Consider the following 9,072-nt stretch of genomic DNA (forward strand, 5'->3'; position numbering starts at 1 on the left):
ATGATTCTGGGGGGGAGCAGTTCCAGCGGCTGTCAAAGGGCTGGATGGCCATCTAAGTAAATGGGGATGCTTTGATTAAGAGTTCCTCCTCCTCCTCCCGGCTTGAGAGGCATCCCTGGCTGCATTCCAGGCAGGGAACAGGCGCGGGGCCGCTAGAATCGCGGGCGATCGCCGCCGTTCCAACGCCTCCTCCTCCTCCTCCCGCCTTGAGAGGCAGCCTAGGCTGGCTCCCAGCCGGGAGGAGGGAGGAGGCTGCTGGAACCACGATTCAGCGGCCCGCGCCTCTCTTCCTGCCTGGATGCAGCCAGGGATGCCTCTCAAGCCGGGAGGAAGAGGAGGAGGCCGCTGGAACCGCCCCCGCCCCCCGTTCCCTGAACCGGCAAGAGGAAAGACCCACCGGAAGTAAAAATTGGAGTCTGGGGGTCTTGCGAGGAATTCAGGACTGGGTAGTCACACCAGACCCATTCACACTGAGATCGAACAGAGCCCCAATCCAGGATATCGCCAATCCCCTTATCAGCGCACTGGCCAACACGCTCCAAAAAGAGGAGCCAGTACGCATTCAGTTCGGCAGCTCGCGCATTCACGTGAGTGCGGATTGGGCCATTCGAATGTTGGTATGATGGTATTGTGCGAAATAACGCGAATTCGAACCACCCAGTGCGCAAAACCCCCAGTTCCACACTCATCTGATAAGGGCCTTTGTGTTGTTGCTGTTGTCTGCCTTCAAGTCGTTTTCTGATGTATAGCAACCTAAGGCAAACTCATCATGGGGTTTCTTGGCAAGGTTTGTTCAGAGGGGGTTTGCCATTGCCTTCCCTTGAGGCTGAGAGCACATGGCTGAGCTGAGATTTGAACCCAGGTCTTCAGAGTCCTAGTGCAATGCACAAACCACTATGCCACACTGGCTATCTTAACAAAAAGCAAGCATGTGACTCCCTTCAGAAACAGTGATACGAGGGGTGAGAATCTTATGGCCCTCCAGATGTTGTTAGGCTGCAACTCTCATCCGTCTTAAGCACATAGCCAATTGTGAGGAACGCTGGGAGCTGCCATCCAAAGACATCTGGAGGACTGGCGATCGCCACCCTTCACCAATACTGACTTCCGTTTGTTTCCAAACCTAATTCAAAGTGCTGATGATGACCATGTCGATTCAAGATTTAGGAAGAGGATATCCAAAGACCATTTGCATGGACCTGCCAGCCCTTTGGATCATTGCCACGCTCCCATCTCACCCCATCCCAGTATCCCAAGATCACAAAAACACACCTAGTTTAGACCAAGAAGGGATTTTTTCCATGGCTGCATCCCAGGCTCTGGAATTCCATATTAGAAAAAGGTTGACTTGCTTCTCCTCAAATGGCCTTTTGTGGCATAGGGGAGAATTGGGAACTTCTGGGCCTACAGAAGTTGCTAAGTTGTGTCTACAGTCTCATGCCTTGTGATGGAATAACCTGGGGTTGATACAGCTGGTCCAATGACATCTGGAGGACCACATGGACATACTTCTGTGGAGAAGAAAGAGAGATGGTCAAAACACGGTTTTGTAATAAGCTTTTTGGGACCATACATAACCGTTCCCTTGTTGCAGTGGTTTCAATTGCTGAAGTTACATTATTTTTGACAGTGCTTTGAATATCTTTTTTTAAATTATTCCAGGATTATAGTGTTTTATGTAGATTTTACTGTACTTAGCTTTATCTTTGAACTGTTTCTAATATGAATTGAAGGCTTTCATGGCTGGCATCCATAGATTTTTGTGGTTTTTCCAGCTATGTGGCCATGTTTTAGAAAAGTTTATTCCTGACATTTGACCAGCATCTGACATTTTACCAGCATCTGTGGCTGGCATCTTCATTTCTTTAGAATAAACTCTTCTAAAACATGGCCACATAGCCTGGAAAACCCACAAAAATCTATGTTTTTAATATGTTATTGTTTTACCTTTTTTAGCATTATGGAGAAGTGGAATAGAAGCATTTTAAACCAGACCAGTCAGTAGCTCAGTCTCTCTGTTCTCTACTAAATGAATGTTTCACAAATCTAACCTTCCAGTTGATGGGAGGGGTGTTCAGTTTTTATTTTGGCTTGTCAATGCCAGCTCCTCCCTTTAAGCACCATCTTGTCAGGAAAAAGCAAATTAAAGGAGAGGTGAACATGGAACAGATGGAGAAAGCATTGGGTTGTGTTTTTTTTCTCATGCCCACCCCCCTTGCAAGCTTGCTGTCATGAATCCTCTGCCAAGATCGACAGCTGTAATAGTTCGTGACAGTGACATATAAAAGACTTCTGATGGCTCATATTCCATGGTGCTGTTAACACACACATTCAGGGCAGGGGGGCATGGTGAATAGCTTCTTTCTTTAGAAGAGAAAGAAAAGCCAAGCACAAGGAAAATGACTAATAGTACATTAGTAAATTTTGGACTATACTCCCCATCATCCCTACCGCACGCCATGACCATGCTAGCTGGAAGTGCTGGGTTTGGGTGACTTTGGTGCTCCAGGTGTTTCTGAAGAAAGATCCTGTCACCCCTTACCTTTTGCCATGGTGTCTGAGGCTTCTGGAAGCTACAGTCCCAATAAGAGAGAAGACTACAATTCCCTGCTCCTGCTTCTGACAGAGAGCCTTATCACACGGAGGTTTTTGCAGCTTTTTGCAGCTCAGATCTGGGGTGACTGCTGGTCCAACGATGCGAATTCACGCATTAACGTGAATGTGTTATCACACACGATTCTTTCTATGGGGGGCTCCTTCCGTGGCGCTTCTGCAGTGAATCCAAAGTGACTCCTCATTTTAGCAATTCGGAAAGAAGTGAATTCACAGAATTCGCTTCCAAGCTCACTTCGATTTCACTCCGATGTGGTCTGGTGTGGAATGCAACTTTGCTTCTGCTCTGGTACACCACTGCAAACTTCCCATGATGCGCTGCGCTGCATTTCCCCCCATTTCCTTTCGGTGGTCCTTTCACTTTCCAGGGCAGCTTTCAGGGCAACTCATTTTTGGGAATATATATACAGTACAGTATGTGTGTATGTGCCTGAATGTGAATGTACAGGTATGCCTTCTATCTATCTTTCTATCTATGTGTTAAAATTGCTGAAATGGAAGGAAAATAAAAGGGAGATGAAGAAGACACAGAAATATTCACGAGGCAATATTCACGCAATTACGCAAAACACGGAACAAGAATTGCGCCCCTTTTCATCCCAGAAAGTACAAGTCACGATGCGTTCAGACCCCTACTGAGCATTGCAAAGTGGCTGTGATTCGAATCGCTGAATCCCACCAATGTGTAATACAATTTGCACTCACTCCGCTTTGCTTGAATCCACATCACGTGACTTGCCTTGGATTCGATTCCCCCTCGATTCAGAAGGGCAACCAGGTGTTAATAAAACATGTGCATTATGATGTGAATTTGCATAGCTGAACCAGGAGTCACCCTGGATCTGAGCTGCAAAAACCTCCGTGTGATAAACCCAGATTCTATCTATTTTCTCTTAGCTGTTTTTACCCCAGGCTATGCAATGCATGAAGCAAGGGACAGAGTCTCTTGCAAGGCCATAATGCCGTGAATCACTCCAAATCACAACCCCGTTCTGTCTTTACCCAAGGAGATCTTATCAAGGAAAATACGCTGGAATGCTTTACAATCAAATTTAAATGGCCCTTTTTAGCACTAAAAAATATATTAGCATACAAATTTATCGGAACTTTAGTTGACATTATCTGAAAGAACCTCAGATTTCTGGACAGGGATATCTGTGCCTGATTTGGTACCAATAACCAATTCAGTTCTTTTGAATACACACACACAACACACACACACACACCCCCGACTTCTTTGCACAATGATGGTCATTTTACCAATCTGAACTATTAAACATGGACTCTGCCATGCACTGTTTTGAGATTCCCTGTATGCAGTCATGACCAGGGGAAAGGATTAAAGCTTGCTTACTAACCAAGAGGATTCATGCCGTGCATGTATGCTTCTGGCTAGTTGCCAGGTAGTTTAAAAAAAGAAGAAAGAAAAGGAAAATCAGAATTTCGGTCTGGCTGCCACAGGCATGTGCACCAAGCAGTCAGATTGTTGAGCTTTCCAGAGTGTTTATACTCTATGTTCTTCCTTCGTAATGCCCCCTCCCTGACTGTGGGCCCAAAGCAAACAACTGAATGGTGGTAGAAAAACATGTCAACTAGCTACTGGCATCGTGTAGGAAGATGGCTTTCACCTCACAGACATTTCACCGGGACTTTCTCCAACACCTGCACAGCTTGCAACCATTGTGCCTGACAGTCCCAAGCCAAGGGAGCATGCAAGGTCGCTCCCCAATTCCACGCTTGTTTAAATTGCTGGGCTCCATCCTCCTCACCTGTTCAGAAATCCAGATTCAGCAATGCCAGACTGGGGGCTGCATTGACAGCAGGAGCCAGGTAGTGTGACCTTGGGTGAGTCACACACTCAGCCTCACAAAAATCCATGATAAAGTCACTTTAGGGTCAGCATAAGGCGAAACGACTTGAAGGTACACAGCATCAAGAGAAGATATAATCTTTCAGTAACTATTAGCCCTGCACGATCATCCCTCACCACTGACCAGAATCTCACAGCTGATGGGAGTTGAAATCCAACTTTATGTCTCCAGGACCTGCAAGAGCCATTGGGGTTTACTTAGAATTGATTCTCAACCTTCCTAATACCATGACATTTTAATACAGTTCTCATGTTGTGGTGACTCCCAACCATAAAATTGCAGTGTCTCGTTTCTAAGACCATGGGAAACGAGTTTTCCGATGGTCTTAGGTGACCCAAAGGGGTCACAACCCCAGGTTGAGAACCATTGGCTTAGAACCTAAGGCTTGGATCTTGCTGCCCTCCTGATGTGGTTGAGTGCAAATCCAGTATCCCTCACCATTGGCTTTTGCTGATTTGCCATGCTGTGAGTTTCAGTCCAACAAACATCTGGAGGATCCATGATTCCCCCCCATGGATGAGAAAAGTGGATTGAGACCAGGGCAGGGGGAAGGAAGAAAAATGTGTTCAGATCCAGCCATTACGCACTGCCTCCAGCCCAGTGTGATCACTTAAAACACGGCACCACCAGAAGTACAGAAATTACACTGGTTTGCTTCTGCCCTCCTGATCCTAATATGTGCTGAGAAATAAGCCCCATTTGTTGTAGAAGTCAAAGAAGAAAATCAGCATCTGTAACCATATACAGTATATGCTCAGACAGCGAGACCTGTGTCACAATTAAATTAAATGCGTTAAATTCAATAACACAATTTAATAAAAATGTTCTTGAGCTAAGAAGAAAGGATGCCAGATTGAGAAATCCTATTTTTCTTTCCTCCAGAGCAAGTTGTTCCTTGGCTTCAAAGGTAGCATCCCCTCTAAAGGAGACTGACCTTGTGTGTGTGGGCATACCATGCACACACGCTGCTCCTTTCTCCATTAAACAGAAATCTGGCTTCCTTGCTGTTTCCCTGCCTGAAGCAACAGGGAAATGTCTTTCCCCTCCCGCTGTCAGGCCGGACATTCCCTTGTCGCTTTTGTTAGGCTAACTCAGATGCGGCTTGTCAGGATTCTGCCCATCACACTGCCTAATGAGCATTGGAGCTGGAATAAAAATGATACGCTGACACTGCCCATTTGACTCACACATGCTAAGAGAACCCACCGGCTTCTCAGGCTTATGGAGGGCACGTGCAATCATCTTGGCATTCAAAGGCAGGAGAAAGGTCAGATCATGAAAGGATGGGAACTGAGTAGAATTGCCAACTGACCAGGGAAAAATGCTGATTGGGCTGCTCTTGTGCCTTTTAAAGTAACTCAGGCTGCAGAAATCCATTTGGCACAGCTTTTCATAGCACAGATATGCATTAGCAGTGGGTCATGGCCTAATCCAATTGTTTGGCTCTGTTAGAGTTACATTTAATCAATGACATTGACTATGTTTTGAGTTTCCAATTTCCATTGCTTTTTGGGTTACCGCTTGGTGGAAAGCATGCTTGGACTTAGGCCAATATCTGTGATCAAGCCTGGTTAAAGGCGAAAGGATCAGGTCCAGTGTTGGAAAAAAGGCTGGCAATCAAAGGGTTGAGATAGGTAGCCCAGTTCTATGTCTATTTACTCTGAAGCAAGTCCCATTCAATTAAATGGACTTGTTCCTGAAGCATTTGTAGAGAATTGCAGTCCTACAGGTTTATGTTTATGTACTAGGAGGTGATAGGACCAAGAAGTCCTCCAGGCATTGTGAATTGCACCTTCCAGCATTCCTCACCATTGGCTATGATGGCTATGGCAGAGGGGTCTTCTCATCTGAAACAACATCTGGAGGGTCACACATCCCTACTTATCATCCAAATTTTATTCCCAACTCTGTGTGCATACAGGATTGTTGCCTGATTGGTGGTGGGTCCCCATTGCTGCCATATGACTGAGCCATCATGGTGTAGTAGTTTGGAAGACCAGGGTTCAAACCCACATTCAGCCATGAAAAACCTCTGTGTGACCTGGACAAGTCACCTCTCTCAGCCTCAGAGCAGGCAATGGCAAAACCCACCACTTACAAACCTTGGCAAGAAACCCTTGATAGATTTACCTTAGGGTTACCATAAGTCAGAAACAACCTGAAGGCACCAAAAAACACATTGCCATACATAATGCCACCTGTTGGACTACCACTTCCACTTGTCCTAGTTAGGGTGGCCCATAGTGAGGTATGATGGGAACAAATATGGAGGGTCGAGTTCATAAGCTGTCCCTGTCTTAAGGTCTTTAGTGTTTGGTGATGACCTCTGCTGAGGTTATGCCTTTGATCTGACAACATATATCAAGACCCCTTTTTCACCTGCAACATTAGCAAGTGATCATGTTGAAATCCTCCAAGTGTCCTTCTAGGTGCTGTGAAAGAAACCAGAGCAGCAAGCAAGATATGTCTTTTTTTGGTCAGTTGGCACCCTTGGACAAGAAGAAAAGATTAGCGGGGTCTGTTTTGCCAGCCCCCTGTTCACGATGCCCAGTTCCAAGGTATGAACTATGGCTGCATCTGCAATGCAGAATTAACGCAGTTTGACCCTGCTTTACCTGCCACGTGCAATTCTGGGATTTGCGTTTTGTGAGATATTTAGCTTTCTCTCTCAGAATGCTATAGTGCCACAACAATTACAAATTCCAGATTCCATAGGATGGAGCCATGGGTTAATGGTGTCAGACTGCATACTTTTGCAGTGGGGCACCCGCCTGCCTTCCAACCTCTAAACAGGCATCTTTGAAGGTGCAGAGAAGACATGCACTTGGACAGGCAGTGGGAATATTTCCCTGGTCCTTCATGTCATCCATGAGCTCAAATGCGCACAGTGGCATATGCCAGGAAACTGGTTTTCAATCCCAATTACCAGTGAAGGAATGCTTCCATTGTAGTACACTTCCTGCCCAGTTTGGATGGGTTTGACCTACTTTGCCCAGTGAATATTTAACAAGAAGGGAACATAACAAGCTAAATGTGCCACCCAGGCTCTTGGAAGGCTTTGATCACAACTTGTGTAGATGCCAATGAATTCCTTTTTGCTTTTCAGTTTGGCACAAAACCTCTTCTCTTCCGAAACAAAAAACATTTCAGGGGTGCCATGTTGGTCATAAAAAGCAAAGTGCAATAACATCCAAAATCCACCAGCAGTGTACCTTTATGGGGCCAACACAATGCATATATACATGGTGCATGCTTTTGAAGCTCTCATCTTCTTCATCATGCAAAAGTGTTGAAAATCATACAAGAGAAAGAGGGGGGAAATACTGTGTTGGTCAAAGGCCTGCATTTTGTCAAGATGTTGTGGTTGTTGTCCTCCCAGTATGGAGGGTTATTAAACAAGCTGGCCCTTCTTCCTTCTTGCCACATGCGTACTGGGCAAGGTGACACGATGTCATAAACTGCAAAGGAGGACTAGGCACCACAAAATGTAGGACATTCAAGAAAAATGGGTGACATAACAAAACACTCACAGAAATGTAATTCATGCTTCTTAGTCCTGCTTAAATGGAGAACATTTTGACATTCCTCCTGGACAAAAGGTTGAAATGGAGGACATGTCCTGGAAAAGGAGGTTGTCTGGTCACTCTGGTACTGGGAGATTTTTAAAGTCCTGGAAATAAAATTAAATTCCATTAAAGAGACAAAAGCTACTCCCTTTCCAAGTTGCCACTTGCAGGGCATGCATCAACCACCAGGGGCGGAAATAATGTTTGAATGAAATTGGTTGGGATGGTGTCCAGTCCAATAGTCTCAAAGACACAAGATTGACATATTAAGTGTCAATATACTTGACACCTTCATTGTGACCATACTTTCCAACATTCACCGATGAAAACCAGGACATATGTGGCCAGGCAAGACACAGAGTGGTCGTAATGGAAAGTGATTATGAGAAAGAACAAACAGCCAGAGAGCTTTTGCCTGACCTCGAGGGAAGGAACTTTCTTCCTCCTCCTCCTCCTCCACTCCCTTCCCTTGAAACTGAGTTAATTGAATGCAAGCTAGTTTTGCATTTTGAACTCAGGCCTGTGAATAGGGTTGCCATAACCGGCTGCAACCGGTTTTTTCCCGGTTTGGCGGCACCTGCCCGCTCCGGCACGAGTGCCATCCAAAAACTGGGTAAAGCCCGGTTGCAGCGGGGTTGCGGAGCAACCCGGGGGGCCTCGCGCCCTCTCCTCCTCCACGGCATGGCCGCGCGGAGGAAGAGGAGGGCAGCGGGCCTGGGGCGGAGGAGGTGCAGGGAGGTGGCGCCTGAGCGCGCGTGCCAACCTCCCCGCCTCCCTGCAGCCTCCTCCCTCCTTCCTGGCCTCCGCGCGAGGCAGGAAGGAGGCGAGGCCCCGGCGATCACTGGCAGCCTCGCGCCTTCCTCCGCGGCCTCTGCTGGGGCCGGGGAAGGAAGGGAGGCCTCGGCACTCGCCCGAGGCCTCGCGCCTTCCTCGCGGCCTCTGCGGGAGCCGAGGAAAGAAGGGAGGCCTCGGCGCTTGCCCGAGGCCTGGCCCTTCCCGCGCGCCTCTGCTGGGGCCGGGGA

The sequence above is a fragment of the Sceloporus undulatus genome, chromosome 2 (genome assembly GCF_019175285.1).
Source record: "Sceloporus undulatus isolate JIND9_A2432 ecotype Alabama chromosome 2, SceUnd_v1.1, whole genome shotgun sequence".
Classification (NCBI taxonomy): Eukaryota; Metazoa; Chordata; class Lepidosauria; order Squamata; family Phrynosomatidae; genus Sceloporus; species Sceloporus undulatus.